Below are 16,651 nucleotides of genomic sequence, written 5' to 3' on the forward strand. Positions count from 1 at the left end.
CCAGCCTTACAATCTGTCACGACAGACACAAATGACCTTCTTCAGGGTCAGGGAAGCTTATTTTTTAGGAAGGAAGTTTCTGAAACTCTTAACAGAAGATTACAGCAAGGTTTTGGCTTCTTTAACTTTTCAGGTGATTATGGCTGCATTTTATTTTGTTGTCACTCTGTAAAAGCAACCGAATGCTGAAAATGTTCACTTGAGTACAGACTGCTAATAGGACAGCTTAGGGGTCTCAGGTCAGCTCCCAGGTCCATTTCCCAGCCACCCCCTGCTCCTCACCAGTGGGCTGCTAAAATAACAGCTCAGCACCCTCTGCAGACTACAAAGCTTCATCTGAAAAGGCACCTGCTGCTGTTATTCACTTTAGCCCCTTCGGCAGCTCAATCTGTCTGTTTAAAGGACACGCAGAAGAGAAAGACTGACTGAGAAATGATGAATTATTTAAGTATGATGTCTAATTGTTTCAAGGCAGACATGTTTTTTCTGGAAGGTAAAGCTTGGGGGTAGAAGTGGGTGTATATGTGGGGGTAGGACTCTTTGTGAGAAGTCTCTGCACCGTCTAATACGGGCAGTGTTGTACTTGAAGGGGCTGTGCAAATATGACCAAACTGAAACTTTAATCTGCTTTTTCCACACTCAAGCTGGCTGGGTATTAAAGATAATCTTTTTTGTGTGTCATATGGCGGAAGATATAGATGGAGCTAATTTTTTAGAGACAAATCTGATATTTGTCAACTGGTTGAAAAAAACCTGGGGATTTTCTCCTAATCCTCCCTTGGATATGAAGGCGCGTTAACAGCAAAATGCAGATGGTGTTCTGTGCATGGAGAGTACCCAGCACAGAACACCCAGCAGCGCAGTGCATACGGAAAGGCGCAGCTAGCCTCATCAGGGCTCAGCACAACCTGCAGATAGCAACCCCCCCCCACATTCAATTAACAAGCCACTTATGAAAGCAAAAGCATGTTAGTTTATTCCAAAGCGCAAACTTTGCAAAATACATTTCTTGGTTGTTTTTCTTTGTTTCCTGGCTGACATAACATCCTTACTTCTAGGCTGTTCATCAAATATTCAGTTGCAACTGAATTCCAATAAGGAAAAGAAAACAAATTATAAATAAAATGGAGGCATAAATCTTTCAGGATCCTAATTCTAACTTTCCCTTGGAGTGTTTCTGTCTTTATTTTGTCACATTAAGCAGTTTTGCTTTCCGTTCCCACTGCTAGGCGTGGCAGACTTTACACTGGTGGAAAGAGCCCTTTATTCTTCTGCTCTCTTGTTTTGGAACATTGTGCATTTTGTGGTGTCACTGCTTTTATGCACAATTATCACTTGTGTAACTTCTGGTTTTGTTTTTATGAGAGATAGAACAATAAAACCTATGTGATGTTCCTTTTCTGTTGCAGAGGGACTGCTGGAAGTCTGCACTTGCCCTGTCAAGTATAGCTACAGCAACACTACAACCAATCACCACAGTGACGCAAAGTGGGTCCTGACTGCCTTATCTTATCCAGTATTTTAGGAAGATATTTGCTCTGGTCATTTTAGCACCAGAACGCAACATGGCAGAGCACTCTGGATGCATTCCTTAACTGCTTTGTGGCTCAGCATTACATTTGACATTGCACTGATAGTCATTCTGTGGCCCTAAAGAAACACTGGGTCAAACATCATGTACTTAAGCTCAAAAGAAACTAAACGAGTCAGAAAACTAACCTAGGAAAAACATATGGCGTATGCAGCGAAACACAGCACACCTCATTATTGTGTTGATGGACTTAAGACTTCTAAACCAATTACTGAATATATGGCTACAAGTACTAAGGTTGACAGTATGGAACAGAGCAGATTAATGTCAGGAGGACAGTAAAGATGCTGACAACATAAAAGCTAAAACAGGTGCAGAGGGACCAGCCATCTGACCTGCAAACTCTAGTTAAACTAAAATAATTTTTCTGTACTTGTGCTCCCAAAGTAACTTTATTTGTTTGAAACCATAGTTCTTTTCCAGTGAAGGTCCATAACAAGAAACTACTGTGGAAACAAATGCAGGAAGAAAACACCAAAACAAACTGAATTCATTTTAAATGTAGATGACTGAATTTAAAAAAAAAAAAAGTTATTTACAAAAAAAAGAAAAAAAAATCCAAATTAAGTGTTTTAAGCAAAACCCAAAACACTGATTTCTCAAGTGACTTTAAGAAGTAACAGCAAGGATAAAAAGCCTCCAAATTGAAATGCAACAGGCGAGGAAGCCATATTAGTCTGATGTGTGTGTATTTACTCTGCACCAGATTAGACTGCCTTCTATTGATTAGCCCAGCTATAGAAAAAATTGACATTATATGCACTATGAAATTCAGCATTTTTTTAACCTTCAGCGATGCTTGTCATGCGCTTGTTAAATAAATATATAAATATACACCATGAGGAAGAGAAGGGGGGAAAAAAAAAAAAATCACTAAAGCTCTTTTGCTATAATTGGCTGAATAGCAAGGGCAGCAGAAAATTTACAGGCAGACAACAGTGTGAAGGGGACTCGGTCACAATGCAAAACTAAGCCCTCAGCACCAGCAAGAGCGTAGGCAATGCAGCGGAGGCAAGGAAGAGTCTACGTGGCTGTTTGATATCTTAACTACCATGAGACACTTGTCTCTCCCTAGCTTGTGCAGTAAGCTGCAGATCACAGTCCATTTTCTGGACAAGTAAAGTAAATAACCAGAGCGAGCATGCAGAAGACAGTGACAGGAAAAGAGAAATCCCCCAAAGTCACAGTGGTGACACCCTACTAAATCCAATCAAACTGAGGAGAGAGAGAGGGAGAGGAAGGAGGGAGGAAGATATCCTCTTTGGTGCCTGTGTGTGTCCAACAGCATTGATGCAATAACACCTCATTCAGTGTTTAGCCCTTCTCAAAGGACAGGCAGGGATAACACTTTAAACCCTGTGGCTTTATCTCCTGCAGATTTTCCATAAAATGCCAAGCCAGGGAGCCAGGGCCATGTGACTACCATGTAGGTCAGGGCAGATGGGGGGTAGAGAGTGTGGAAGGTGAAGGGAGAGACATGGAGAGGGGGAGGATGAGAGTTTTCTAATGGAACTGTTGAAAATAGCAAGCTGTAACCTGATTGGATTAATTAAGATTCTGTCTTTAGTTGGTGATTGTGTCTGTACTTATGCAAACACAACAACACGGCTACCAAAATGCTAAACAGAACAATTTTTTAGGAGTCTGTAAAGTTTGTTTAAAAAAATTTACAATGTGCCAGAAGGCAGTCTTTTTTGGAGAGAGAAAGCAGACAAATTCCTCTCAAACTGTACTGAACATATGCTAATTTTTAGGTTCCAGTAGTATAATACCTGATTAGAGAATGCATATATAACTAAGATAAGCCCACTTCTTCCAGTTGTAATTCTGACCTAAAAAGTCTTCAACGAGGCAACTTTCTCCTCCTTACAATCGTCAATAACTGGTCTGTATGACCAACGTATTTAAATATATTTCGGAGTTTTACAGTTTATTTTATCTGTGGGTAAAGTCTATGTGCAACCAGATGGTGATAATGTAAATTAATAGTGATCACTGAGCATAACTAAATCTGTTGTGTACCTACTCAACCCACTTATCACCACCTTTGCAAAACACCTGGCTCGCAATATGAGACGCATTATTTTTGTGATCTCTGTGTGTGGCAAATGATGTGTGACAGGCACTGGAACAGATGAAAAAAACAAAAGCTCAAACGTACCAATGGTATAACCAAGCAGCCTGACCTTATAGCAAGTCTACAAATTCAATACATTCTCCATCTTGCCTCCAAATCTTGGTTTATATGATAGCTTTTTCTGGTGAACTAGTTGATCGTTATCCATGACATTTTCAGAATACAGAGATATGTCAATATTCTGAAGCTCAATGGGCTTGTATAATTGAACTAAGGGCCTTAGTTTCCATATGCTGAGGGCACAGAGGATCCCAGTGGAATACCAGTGATGCTTGATTGAATACAAAAGATGGACAGGATTAGGCTTTGTGCTGTTGACTGACCTTGACTTTATGTTTTGACCGACACCCTCACTTAATCACATGATTCAGATCTGATCAATAAATCTCAGGTGCATGGTACCAAAAATATGCATCCAAATTGTTGGTGCATCCTGTCTTAATATCTGCATGTCTATACAGATCCAACACAGCACTATGTTGCAACTTTGCCTCAAACTCAAATGCACCATCCCTCTGAAAGTTTTATTGATCAAATCTACTATCTATCCATGCATAAAAGCTTTTGTTTCATTGATTTTTCCTATTTGGGTTGAAAAATATAATAAAAGTCCGATGAATTACATGGAGTTTCTATTCCTTTCATCAACACCAGCTAGATAGTGTTGACTGCATTGAGGGAAACAAGATAAACAGTTAAGCAGTTTTTTGTGACAAACTACCTTAATTCATTCCCATGTATCATTTTATAAAAAAAAAAAATGCAACAGTGTAAGGAAGTATTTATTTATGGCATAAATAAATGTGTCTCTGATACTGTAGATGACCATCAAAATTTTAATTACATAAAAAAATAATCTGTGCAGCTGTACACTGTATATTATTTGTTATCTAAATGAACTATGCAGTGTTAGCATTATGTTTTTTTTCTTTCCAGAACTCTATTAACACTATAAATTACTTGAGCCCCTAAAACTTGTTTTGTCAAAGTTGCTGCCCACCTGAACCATTCTAAACTATCACAATTGCCACGTTATGTGCAAAGATTTGCTGTGTCTAATTCCCAAGCTCAAAGCTGATCAGTGTTATTCTAGTGACACTTCCCCTAAAGCCTATTGACATTAAGCCTTTATAAGACAGTTATGGGTATTACATTGGTCTTGCAGCATAAACTACTTTTTATTCCTTACTATTGTGTTTAAACAGAATTGCTACAGCAACAGATTAAACTCAGCAGGCTACCTCTGACCTTGTTAACAGGCTATTATTGTATTGTTATGCTCGGAGTGTGTTCTGTAGGTTTTAAGCTTGGGGGCCTTAATATTACAGAAGTAGCTAAGGTGCAGTGATACAGAGGAGTATACTAGTAATGCCTGTTTAAATATATTTCAAAGTCCTTCCTCATATCATTCCAGGCCAGAAGAACACATATTAATAAACCAATATGAGCTTGACTTGCTCCTATTATTGTTTGGGGGGTACAGGGAAAATCAACTAACCCACCCCCACCCCCTCAAACCAAAACAGGCTATCGTAAAGCGGGTAAAGAGATTAAAGTCCATTGCAGGCTTACCTCATCACCAAAGCTTTTCAACGCTGATCCCTCAAAACTATCTACAGTTAAAAAATAAAATTAGCTTCATATCATATTTCACTTCAAGCAATATGATCGTTTTACTGCTGTCCCCCTCAAACTTAGTGGAACACTAAGGACTACCATGTTTTTATACATTCAACAGATTCTTCACTAAACCCCATCCCTCATGGTTACCGTTGGTATGCCTGATATTCTTTCTACTTCGCCATTTTTCCCTCAGCAAAAAACATGTATCTCTCAACAATTTTGGTTAAAGATATTCCAAAGGAAATCATTTCAAACTTCCACTGTAGTAGTTTGTAAATATCAGTAGACATAAAGGACTGTACATACTCTTGAGAACTACGTTTATCACATCATTTGTTGGCGGACATCAAAACTGACACAAAGGTTCATATTGCAACCCCTTGTCTTAACTCTTCTACAGAACAAAATGTTTTTGCATTACATGGTGAGACAACATAATGTTTTATTTTAAGATAACTTTAATCCACAACTCCCTGTTGTTATCTATTATTTTTAACCTATTGCTGAATGTTTAGCAACCAATCACGCCGGAAATTTCACAGTGGGCACGACTGCGATGGTCACCATCGCACCTCTCCATGGGCCATGTGTCCCTCAAAACGTAGCCATGCTACCCCGATGGACGGTTTTTTTTTCTTTGAGAGGTTTTCCAGTCATTTTAAGTTTTATGGTCTCTGCATCATAAGAACAGCAAAAGTATCAGACGGTCCACAGTGCTATACAAGACAATGCATCACTCAGCTTAACAGGAGTTAAAGCTAACGTACACAGCAGTCTCTTAATCCGAAAGTGATAGCTATCTATCTATCTATCTATCTATCTATCTATCTATCTATCTATCTATCTATCTATCTATCTATCTATTTATCCATTAATCCATCCATCCGTTAATTTTTTTTATGAATTCAACATTACACACAGATTTTAGAGAAGCTGTTATATTACTTTTTATTTATTTATGCATTCAAATTATCTAGGGGCCTGATCTGTGTTATTGTTAGTGAATGTTGAAGCTGGCATTTAAGTGATCCCAGTATAAAAGTTACAATCAGTCTGTCCTCATGTAAACAAATATTTTCTCCAGTTTTCCTAGTGACATACTGTATATATCTCTGTGGGAAAGAAATCCAGATTTACTGCCATAGAGCACAAATGTACTTTGTGGTTTTTATTAAAAGTTTGTGAACATAAAACAAGATTTATCAAGCTTTTAAAAATGGTGAACACATTATTAAACACATTAATTCCCCGACTGAAAGTATCCAAAGTGTCGGATAGTCTGTCTCCCTGTCTGTCTTTTGGCAACGTAACTCAAAAAGTTATGGACAGATTTTGATCACATTTTATATGAATCTCCAAGTTAGAAAAAGAATCAAGTGATTAGATTTCGGTCGTGATCCGAATCATCGAATGGGTTTGTCGAATGGGTGTATTATCTTAGGCTTCTTAGTGTCTGACAATTAATAATAGCAAAACTGACTCAAGCAGTCCAGAATAACTTTTTCTGTCTGATTTTTTTTTTTTGTGTGTGTGATTTTGACACAATTGTACAAATTCTCATGGTGCCAAATTTCATAGCTTGCCACTCTTACAATAACTGATTTGTGTCACTGTTTCCACTGAGAATCACATGAATTTGAATGTGAAAAGTAACTATTTTGATTGAACTGCTATGAAAACCTGCATCACCCACTTCTGCAACATGTTGGAACCACTTGAACTTAGACCAGAATAATGTAGTTGCCACTCAAAGCCACAGTTGCAGCTGTTTTGCGAATTTTGCATTTTGCTGCTTTAAGTGAAATTTGGTTAAAACGTGCAAAGACAATCAGATGAGTAAAAATGAAGTCAGATATTCACACACCAGGGTATAAAAAAAGCAGGATATGAACTTACAGTTTTCATGGTCTTTTACAATTCTCATTTAGTGATAATCACAAAAACTTGATGACCATAAAAAGCAGCACTTTTTTTTTACTTCAATATTGATGGAAGAGGAAGAAAAAAATAAAACTTCAGTTATTGACAAAGTTTCTCAAAGCTCAACAATCTCACCCTATCCAGATCTTTGGACTGAAAATAATATGATGCTCCATCTTTCAAAGATGTACTTTTCCTAAAGCATTGTTGATTGCCCTGTGTCCATTACTTGGAAGGATTATGATAATATTCCACATTGTGCTCGGCATGATGCACAGGAAATTCAATACTCAAAAGGTTAATGCAATCAATTAGGATGACAAAGGAGTAAAGTAAAACCCTCCTGCTTGTGGAAAAAAAAGAGACAGGAGAAGAGAGGGGGAGAAAAGGTATTGAAAGCTTGAATGGATGCACAGAGAAAAGAGGCACTTGAAACGACAGAAAAATAGCATTTATTTAACGTGTATCATCCAAGGCCAACTAAATGGAACACAAAAAAAGAAAGGAAAAATAGCTGTTAGATAGTGAATTACATCATTCAGCACTCAACCAGTTGTAATTGAAGAGTACAGCAGCAATATTTTTGTTTGAAGGTAATCAGATACCTATGCCAAGGAAGAAATGGCCAGTATTAGAGGCATGGACATCGATTCATAATGCTCATAATGTTCTATGGACTTTTACCCATTCAAGTCAAGTTTAGTCTCCATGGTCCATTCCCATGTGGACTGTAGCATGGGCTGAATATTAACAACACAACAACTTTCTATAAGAAAGATATCTTTTGTTATTTAGATCGATGTTATAAAGCCAAACAACACAAAAGAGTCTCATCATTGTAGATAAATGGATAAACCTGGTTGGTGGTATTGAGTTCTACAACCATTGTAATAATCCATATTACCTTTCAGGCTCACTCTGTCAAAATGTTGATGTATTAATCACATTTCACCAGCCCTCCATGGCTAATGATGATGTTATGAGAGTTGGGATGGCAATATTTTTCTAGCGTCTGTAACGCCTATTTTCTGCCGATACGTTGTGCAAGGAGAAAAGCCTAAACCTTGTAATCCACTTAGGTAAGGTAGTAGACTTACCCACTTCTTCCAAACACAAAACCTCATAAATCTACTGCACCTTCACATTCTTAAAGACTGTCAAGCTTACGAAAAGAGAAGCAGATCCCATCTTGTTTGTACCAAATGAATACATGTTGCACAAGCTGAAAGCTGTTCACGCACAGGTCCAAACAGATACTCTGTGTGTTAACATGAGCCTCCTTAATACTTGAAGAAGTAAATAATTTCAAAATACAGAAACTCAGTATAATCTCCAGCCTAACAAATGTTCCAATACGTCTTCAGTGAGTAAGCTGTTTAAGTTGTTAAAAAAAAACCAGACAAAAAAAAGGGATTATATAAAACATAGATTTTCTCCAAACCGCTCTGAACTGCAGCCCTCTTATTTGACATTTCCCAACTATCATTCAGCTCCATTATGGACAAATAAAGAGGTATGTGGACAACAAGCACAGAAGCAAGCATTAGGCGGTAACCAGGGCTTTATGTTTTGACAATAAGAATTCCATTTTTTTCAGGGGCACAACTCTGTAATTTGACCTACATCACATTTTTCTGTTTGGGCATTTTCAGGTCCAGCAGCCGCGTCACAGAAACAATGAGCCAAAATGGGCTTTGAAGTCAGTCCTGAATGAAAATGGAGGGGCTGACACATGAAATGCCCTCACAGCTGGGCTGCCCCCAGTCAAAAGAAAAACAAATACTTTGAATGAGAGGGGGACACGCCGCTCCTGTCTGAGCTTCCTAAGGCCCTGAGCCACCGCCGGGAGGTGGGCTTTCACAATATGCCGGTAATGATGGATGGATTGGGAAGAAAGTCTATTCACATGGAGATGTTACATCATAAATATTTACACAGGGCCGTTTCCATGTAGCCTTTGCTGTGACACATTGGAAAAATTCAAAAGACCCAAAAGGTATACGGAAAGAAAAGTGAAGAAAAACCAGACGGTAACCTCAGATTTTAGCTATAACGCAACATGAGTGGTACAATATTGCTAAAGTAGGCTTCCTGAGCCGTTGCTCTTTTTTTCCTCAGTGAAACAAATTATCTTTCCCGCAGCAGACTGTGGGCTTTATTTACCTTCAACGTGACTTCATGAACTCCTGTTTATTGAAGAATTGTTAGCCTCCTACACACAAATTATGAAAAACTGCAACACTGACCAAAACACTGAATAAAAATGAGCCTGACCTTTAATTATCAAGTCTTACAAAAACAAAGATTTAATTTTTTGAAAACCTACAGGTGGAAAACCAGCAGTCTTAAACTACAAAACATTTACGGTTGTCTAGCTGATCTTCAGTTCAGACAATTATACTCAAGCTGCCAAATCTTTTACTGAGACCGGGGTGAGGTAAAAAGGAGACACCAATGTTGTTGGTATGCAGTCGTACAAATTTTTACTTAGTGAGCTCAATTAAAAGCCTTGACATCCCCTGAGACTTTCCCTGTAGCCAATGAAAACAATTTTAGCGGTTTCATTTTCTTCCCACTGTCTAAAGGAGAAACTCCATCTTCAAGAAAAGTCTGCATGAGCCAAACGGAGCAGAGGGGGAGGTCATGGCAGCCTCGTGTTAGAGCCAGTTGGCCTTTATGATTAGTTTCATTAACATACATCAAAAGCCAATTAAACTAACTGTGCTCAGTTAAGTTGTTGTTTTGTGGTCAGATGAGGAGTAGTCGACTGCACTACAGTCAAATCCCATTTAACTTTGCTTCAAGGGGCTTACACAGAAGCCTGTTTAATGATATCTTTGTATGTGTGTCCATGAATCCACCTGCGATTGTGGGTTTTGAAAAGAAAAACATGGCTGCATTGAATCTCATCTGGCCCACCCTGTTGGTGTCAGTTATTTTGTCTATGTGGGAATCTGTGTCGTTATCATGCTACAGGGAGGTAAACTTGCCATGAATCTGGGGCTTTGATTGATGCAAGGAGTGTGTCTTCTTTCTGGTGTGTGAGTGACACCAGCAGAAACAAAAGAGTGTGGTGTAGCCCTCCACCTCAATTCACGGCCATGCCACCCCCCAGTGATAGCAAGGGTCTCTGGTTTGACAAGAGACAGCCCAGACTGTCACTTCTGAATGTTTAGATCCTTCTTGACTAGGAGGCCAGGGGCAAGGGCTGTTGTATGCATCCTCATGACAGACTCCCACATCAGCATTGTGCTCATACCAGCTAACATCATTAGCACAGAAGGTTTCATCTCACCGAGAGGAGAAAAAAAAAAAAAAAAAAAAAAAGCAACCCAGTTTCTTCAAGTCACAAGTCATTAGTGTCCTCTCGAGAGTCAAATTGTACAGAGGCAGATTTTTTTATCAGCAACAAAAGGTTTTATACTCTTGTTAATTTGGTGGATGTCATCTGTACTTAGATGTCTGTGTCTAATGTCTGTTGCAGTAATAAATGCCACATAGTGGAAAAAAATTATATTATTGTGTCAAGATGACAGCGGGGGGTGTTGCAATAACATCTAGATGTAAAGCAGGCAGAAAAGGAGCTAAAATGATCAGAATAGCATAAGATACAACAAGAACTTGACAAAGACGCTTCTTACAATTGAAGATTGTGGTTACAATACACCTTCTTTATTACATCCATGTTAAAGTAGGTCCAGTTTTTCTAACGGATTGTTTTGTGCTTATTGATACGTGTTTGTATTAAGTATAAGTGCATCGTAGCAGCTCATGTCAGGAAACAAAAAAAGCAGTATTTATATGGCAGAATAATATCATTGTAGTTTTGAGTTGTTGCAGCCTGGCAGGGCTTCCAACGCACAGTGTTGTGCATTTTGCTCAGTATAGATCCGTCACAGTAAGACAGAAAGATATAAAGTGAGAGTGAGGGAGAGGGGGGCCCTCTTTGGAAAACAGATACATCAGTGAGCCTGTATAGTGTACAACATTGCTGTGAGTTAATCAGTTGGAAAATAAAACGGTGGGATTCTAATAAGTCATTTGTCAATTTTTACAACCCCCAGACACATTGATCCACGGGGATTAATGAAGATGCCTGATATTGTTGGAGATATGAACAAGGGAGACGGTGGGGACAGTAATCAGTCATGTTGGGGATTTGCCCTACCTCGTTTTCTCTTCCTGGGGAGTCAATCCATACAGGGGTTCACCTCATCTGAGAAAGAGAGCGAAGAAGAAGACATTAAAAACCCAGACACTGATTATTCCAACATACTCTATATGTATGTACATACAGGTTCTTGAGACATCTATGCATTTGCAAAGCTCATCTACTCTGCAGTGGTTGACATAATGCAACGAGCCTCCAGATGATGGAGAAAGAAGACGACCGCTTTTGTTCGCTCCTGTCCTTTTGATACGCAGAAGAAAAGTGCACAGATACACGGGCCCCATGTCCCAGCTGGGGGAAAAGGATGATGGCTGAGGGAGGAGACCACAGTTTGTAAAGCCCTTTGAAACATGGGGAGCGGTTGTGCAGAGTACAGTTAACCGTGTGTGTTCAAGTTTCAGCTCCTCAGAAATAATTAAGGCAGAGTTATAAAGTCAGATTTAGGTGAACATTTAACAGCAGCTTTCTACTACTCAGCTGTGTGATGTGAAACTGTATTTTCAATTAAACCCTGACAGCAAAACTTTCATAAAGAGCAAACAAAGACTTAATATCTACCGAGACCAAGAATCTGTAAGGCCATAATGGGAGAGAAGACATTGTGATACACATGACTAAAATATAAGCCTGACAATTTCAACAAAGTGCATTTTCTCTCACAGTACAGCCATAAAAACACAGCTACTAACATTATGTTCATTAACAGCTACAAAGTACTGCACCATGACAGACTCTGACTTTGGTAGAACCATTTAAGTCACTTCTAAATCCTCTCAAAAGTTTCCTAACCTTGAGAGCCCATGCATCCCAGAAAAAGTAATAATAATTCTAACCTGATCTTCCTACTTATTTTATATCTCCCCTCAGCAACCTAACTTCTTCTCAGCAACAGTGCAGTTATTAATTCATGAGGCACTAATTAGTTCTTTGTTTAATTTTGTGTTAAACAGACTGACCGGAATGATAACGACTCGCGCTGTAGCGCTTCGGTCCCATGCCACTCCTGTTTGCTACAACAAGGGAGCATCGTGCGACTAGCATGATGAACCCAATTCCCTTCTAAGTTGCACTTCATTAAGTCAAAATGTGACAAGGAGCTTAGAGGAAGAACTGGCAGATCTGATCATACATAACAATGCAGGCCCAGTGAGTTTGAGGGGAGTGGGTGGGTGCTGGTGCTGGTGCAGGAGCTGGTGTGGGGGATAGTGGAATCCAGCATGCATGTTGATAATTCTCTATTTTTAACCCTTGGGGGCCATCTTTCATTTTCCTTTAATTGTTTTTGTTCAGAGCTGCAGAGTCCTCTTTTTAAATAACAGCTCCTATCAACTCTCCTTATCAACCCCCTGTGCAACATTACAGGCAGACAAATAAACAACAAGGTTGCCCTTTTCCGTGATGCAGAGCAAATACGCCAGTATCATGGGTAACACCTTGCCTCAACACATGCATGTACTGGGTCACATGTAGACACCTTACCTATGAAGAAAAATGCATTTAGCTGACATATTAGGTGTTCAGCAATGACAGTTAAACTGAACTCTTTTGGCTCCATGAGTTGGACAAACCTGCTCAGTAAGAACATTACTTTTTATGGTGCAAGACTGCATAAAAGTCATTTTGGCAGCCTTATTTAACTTGTCTTTTTCAGTATGTTCATAAGAGTAGTGTTTAAAAAAAAAAAAAAAGCTTCCCTGTGAGAATCTAAAGAGATGATTTTACAGAGCTGATGACAAATTATATGTCTGTAAAAAGGTAAGTTCTGTCTAAATATGTCACTCAGGTACATCACTATAAAGCTAAAACTCAATAAATTACTGACTTTGCATATGTGGCAGACAAGTGTTTAGTTTGCAACGTGTTTTTTCTTTTTTTTTGGTTTGTTTGTTTGGTTGATTTTGTTTTGTGTTCTGTTTTTTTTTTTTTCACAGCAAATCATCAAGTGAAAAGCTCCACTAAGATGTTTAGCCTCTCCTAGTATCATCCCACTGGCTGGAGATATGATAAAATCAAAAAGCAGACAAGTAATTACACTGTATAATAGGCAAGATTGGCATTTTCAAAATCATTTTCATGTGGATGGAAATGACATTGCATAGACTATTCTGTATTCACTGGTGCAGATAAATAAACAAGGCATGAAGAAGAAGGGGGGGCATACAGAACGCACAGTACAATGGCAAGCAGGTCAGTAATTAGAAACTCTGTTTGCACAGTAATAATTTTAATATATTCATCAGGAAACAGAGCATGCCTGGCATGATAAAATCCCATCAAGAAACATATCCCAACTGTGTTAACCTTTTAAACAGACTGGCAGCACATTGCTGAGAACCTCAAAGAGACGAACGTGAACACACTGCCTTAGACACCGATATATATTTTCACCCTTTTACCACAATCAGAGGTTTTTGTTAACTATCAGAGATTTTTATATTTATTACAATACACACCTTTTTTTTACATGTATTGATTAGAAAATAAACGTTCCTCTGGTTTCCATTTATCCAAGTGTGAACAACTTGAGGCCCTCCAACATGTTTAGCTCTGATTGCATGATTATACGGAGCAAAATGCATGTGTGTAACCTTGTTTGTTATTGAAGGTGGCAATGATTATGCTATGGAAATTATTGCAAATTACTCAAAGGACCCCTGACATGTAAAAACCTTGACCTCATAACGCCACTTCCCAAAGACTGAAGAATGCATAATTTCTACAAGAACCGAAGGTGAGGCATTAAGCTAATTACACTGAAACACATTTTTAAGAAGTGTGATTTCATATTTTTATGCCATATGCTCCAGCATAGCCCACAAACAGTACAGGTCCTTCTAATTTTAAGACAGTAAACAAGCAGAGCTGTTATCAGGCCGTAGCATCTCAATTAGTACAAATTTAAATAACAGGAACATACAAACAAGCATTCAGCTGTACAAAACAGTCCAAAATAATAACCCACTTTGCTGCAATGACTGCCAGTCTATTGTCTAAGTTTCCTGGTTTCATTTCCCACACATAAACTCAGAAACTTACAAGTTCACGCGACCTCATTCTACTTGAAACAACCTCTAATTACATGAAGTGGAAGCCACAACCAGAATACGCTTCTCACTAAATAAGTCTGCTCGTCTGTTTCGTTTGGAGATTTCAGACAAACTGCAAAGCGAGCAACTGGTCATTTACTCATGCATATCTGACAGCACCTAGTAGGCCCCTTTTTGTTCTGTCCCTTCTGGCTCCTATTCTCCCTTTCCCCTAGGAGAGGACAGAGTCAGGGGCTTGAGGGCAGCTACCGCCACAGTCCCGCTGTCCCCTTCTCGCCTAATTTTTGTTGTCCTGCCCTTTGAAACCTCAATCTCATGCAGAACCAAAGAATGGTGATCCATGTGCAACAAGTGCCGGTGCCATGGAAACCCCCGTTTTGCCCTAAAAATATTCCTTTTTATCCCTTTTGAAGACCTGTCACCAGGCAGAGCAAGCATCACACGACCCCAGGCCTGGCCATGACAAAGCCTATTTTCTGCCTGCTTCTTGATTGATTAAAAAGGACTTTTTAGTAAAACCATGTTAAAGGACACAAAAAGTGACACACGAAAGAAAGGGGTCTCGGGTATGGGCCAATCCTGGTCCCCGGTACTATCACACAGAAAGTGAAGCAATATCATAATCGTCACAAAGGAAGGGTCAGGTCAAGCATAAAAGTTGACAACAATGACAATAAATGAATATGGAAAAAGTTGCTTTAAACTACTATTTTTGACAAAGTGCTATTTTCCCTGCTAGGAGACGACTGAACAGTTCATATTCACCTTTTTGATTAATTCTTATAAACTAATTGTAGAACAGTTATCTCAGAATATTCTAATAAATCATTGCAGATGCCTTTTCCATTTGGTTTCTGCTAGACTTGAAAAAAAATGATCCATGTAGTGTTCTGGTTTATATGTGATATGGGGATCAATATTCCATACATTGGGCATTTTACTCCTCCAGCTGACCTTAGTTTAAAACCATTTAAAACAGAGAAAGATCAGCTCAGCCGCTCTGCATGCAACCAAAAGGAGACCACATTATTAATTCATTTCAACAGCACAGGTCGATAGGAGAAGTGCTACTGCTTACATTTTCTGCTTTTGTTGGTGGGTTGTGTGTCATATCCAGTAGAGTTAAATACATGGCTTCTTCCTTTAGACTGATGATTGAAATGAGGGTGTGATAGTCAGAAAATGATCTGCATTTTGTGTTCTGATATTGTTAAAAAAAAAAAAAAAAAAAAAAGAAGGAGACTTTCAACAGCCGTTAAAAAAGGAGGCTGCTGTCTTTGTTTCTGTGGAGAGATGTAGAGCAGATATTTACCAAGACGATAGGCAGGGGTGGGGTGGGGGGGGAGGGGAGGTGCAGGGGAGAGGAGGCATTAGAAGCGTCCACACATGAGCAATTAGTATTCCAGATCCTGATGGTTCTAAACACAAAAAGGCCTCACCAAATCCCCACGGCGGAGGTGTCAGACGGAAAATGACGAAAATCTGCTCCTTGACAGGGAGTCATTTATATTTTAGCTTCGTTCCATTATCTTAACGAATCCATCATCAGCCAATGCAATATTAACAGCAGAAAATCAACTCATTAGATCCAGGGGGATTTAATCAAGATTGCAATCATGTATGCGGTTCCTGGAGAGTTGGCGTCTTCTCTTTTTTTTTCTTTTTGGCCCTTTCCACGTAATTGCCGCATCTCAGATCTTAATAAATTATTCTCGATATGAGATTGATGCCTTTTTTTTCCTTGCCTCTCACGCCATGCACTCACTGTCTCCAACTATAATATTTACCATAAACATTATTATGTCATGGGCACACAGTTTAAAATGGCCTTTAGCTAACTCGCAGAAGTAATTGGCTTCTCTATTTCTCTCTAGTTTCCTTGCTAATTGCCCACTGATATTGCTAACAGTTCCCTAAGAAAGAAAGAAAAGGCCTCTTTTGCACAAGCTGGGATGTGTTGCTAGGATTTTTCCACCTTTATATGTGGATGTAGAAAGAATTTCCTGTGTTTGATATTGCTTAACAAGACATGCAAGCAGATGAAAGAAGATTCCACTTTTGATATGTAAAACTTTATGTGAAACCCTGGCAGCAGAGAGAAAATAGAAAGAGCTCAAATTTCAGGTCGATATATTTTAGTCGTATTTCTCAGAAAAACATTT

The 16,651-nt window shown here is 38.9% G+C and overlaps 1 protein-coding gene across 2 annotated transcripts in view; it reads right to left on the reverse strand.

The window, feature by feature from the left end:
* casz1 (castor zinc finger 1) overlaps window positions 1-16,651 on the reverse strand; it is a 175,004-nt gene that overhangs the window by 74,839 nt on the left and 83,514 nt on the right. For both annotated transcript variants that reach the window (XM_079239669.1, XM_079239670.1), the window contains one exon: window positions 11,440-11,487. The gene's annotated coding sequence lies outside the window, so the exon portion shown is untranslated. The remainder of the gene's footprint in view (window positions 1-11,439; window positions 11,488-16,651) is intronic.

The sequence above is a fragment of the Telmatherina bonti genome, assembly GCF_933228915.1.
Source record: "Telmatherina bonti genome assembly, chromosome: 4".
Lineage (NCBI taxonomy): Eukaryota > Metazoa > Chordata > Actinopteri > Atheriniformes > Telmatherinidae > Telmatherina > Telmatherina bonti.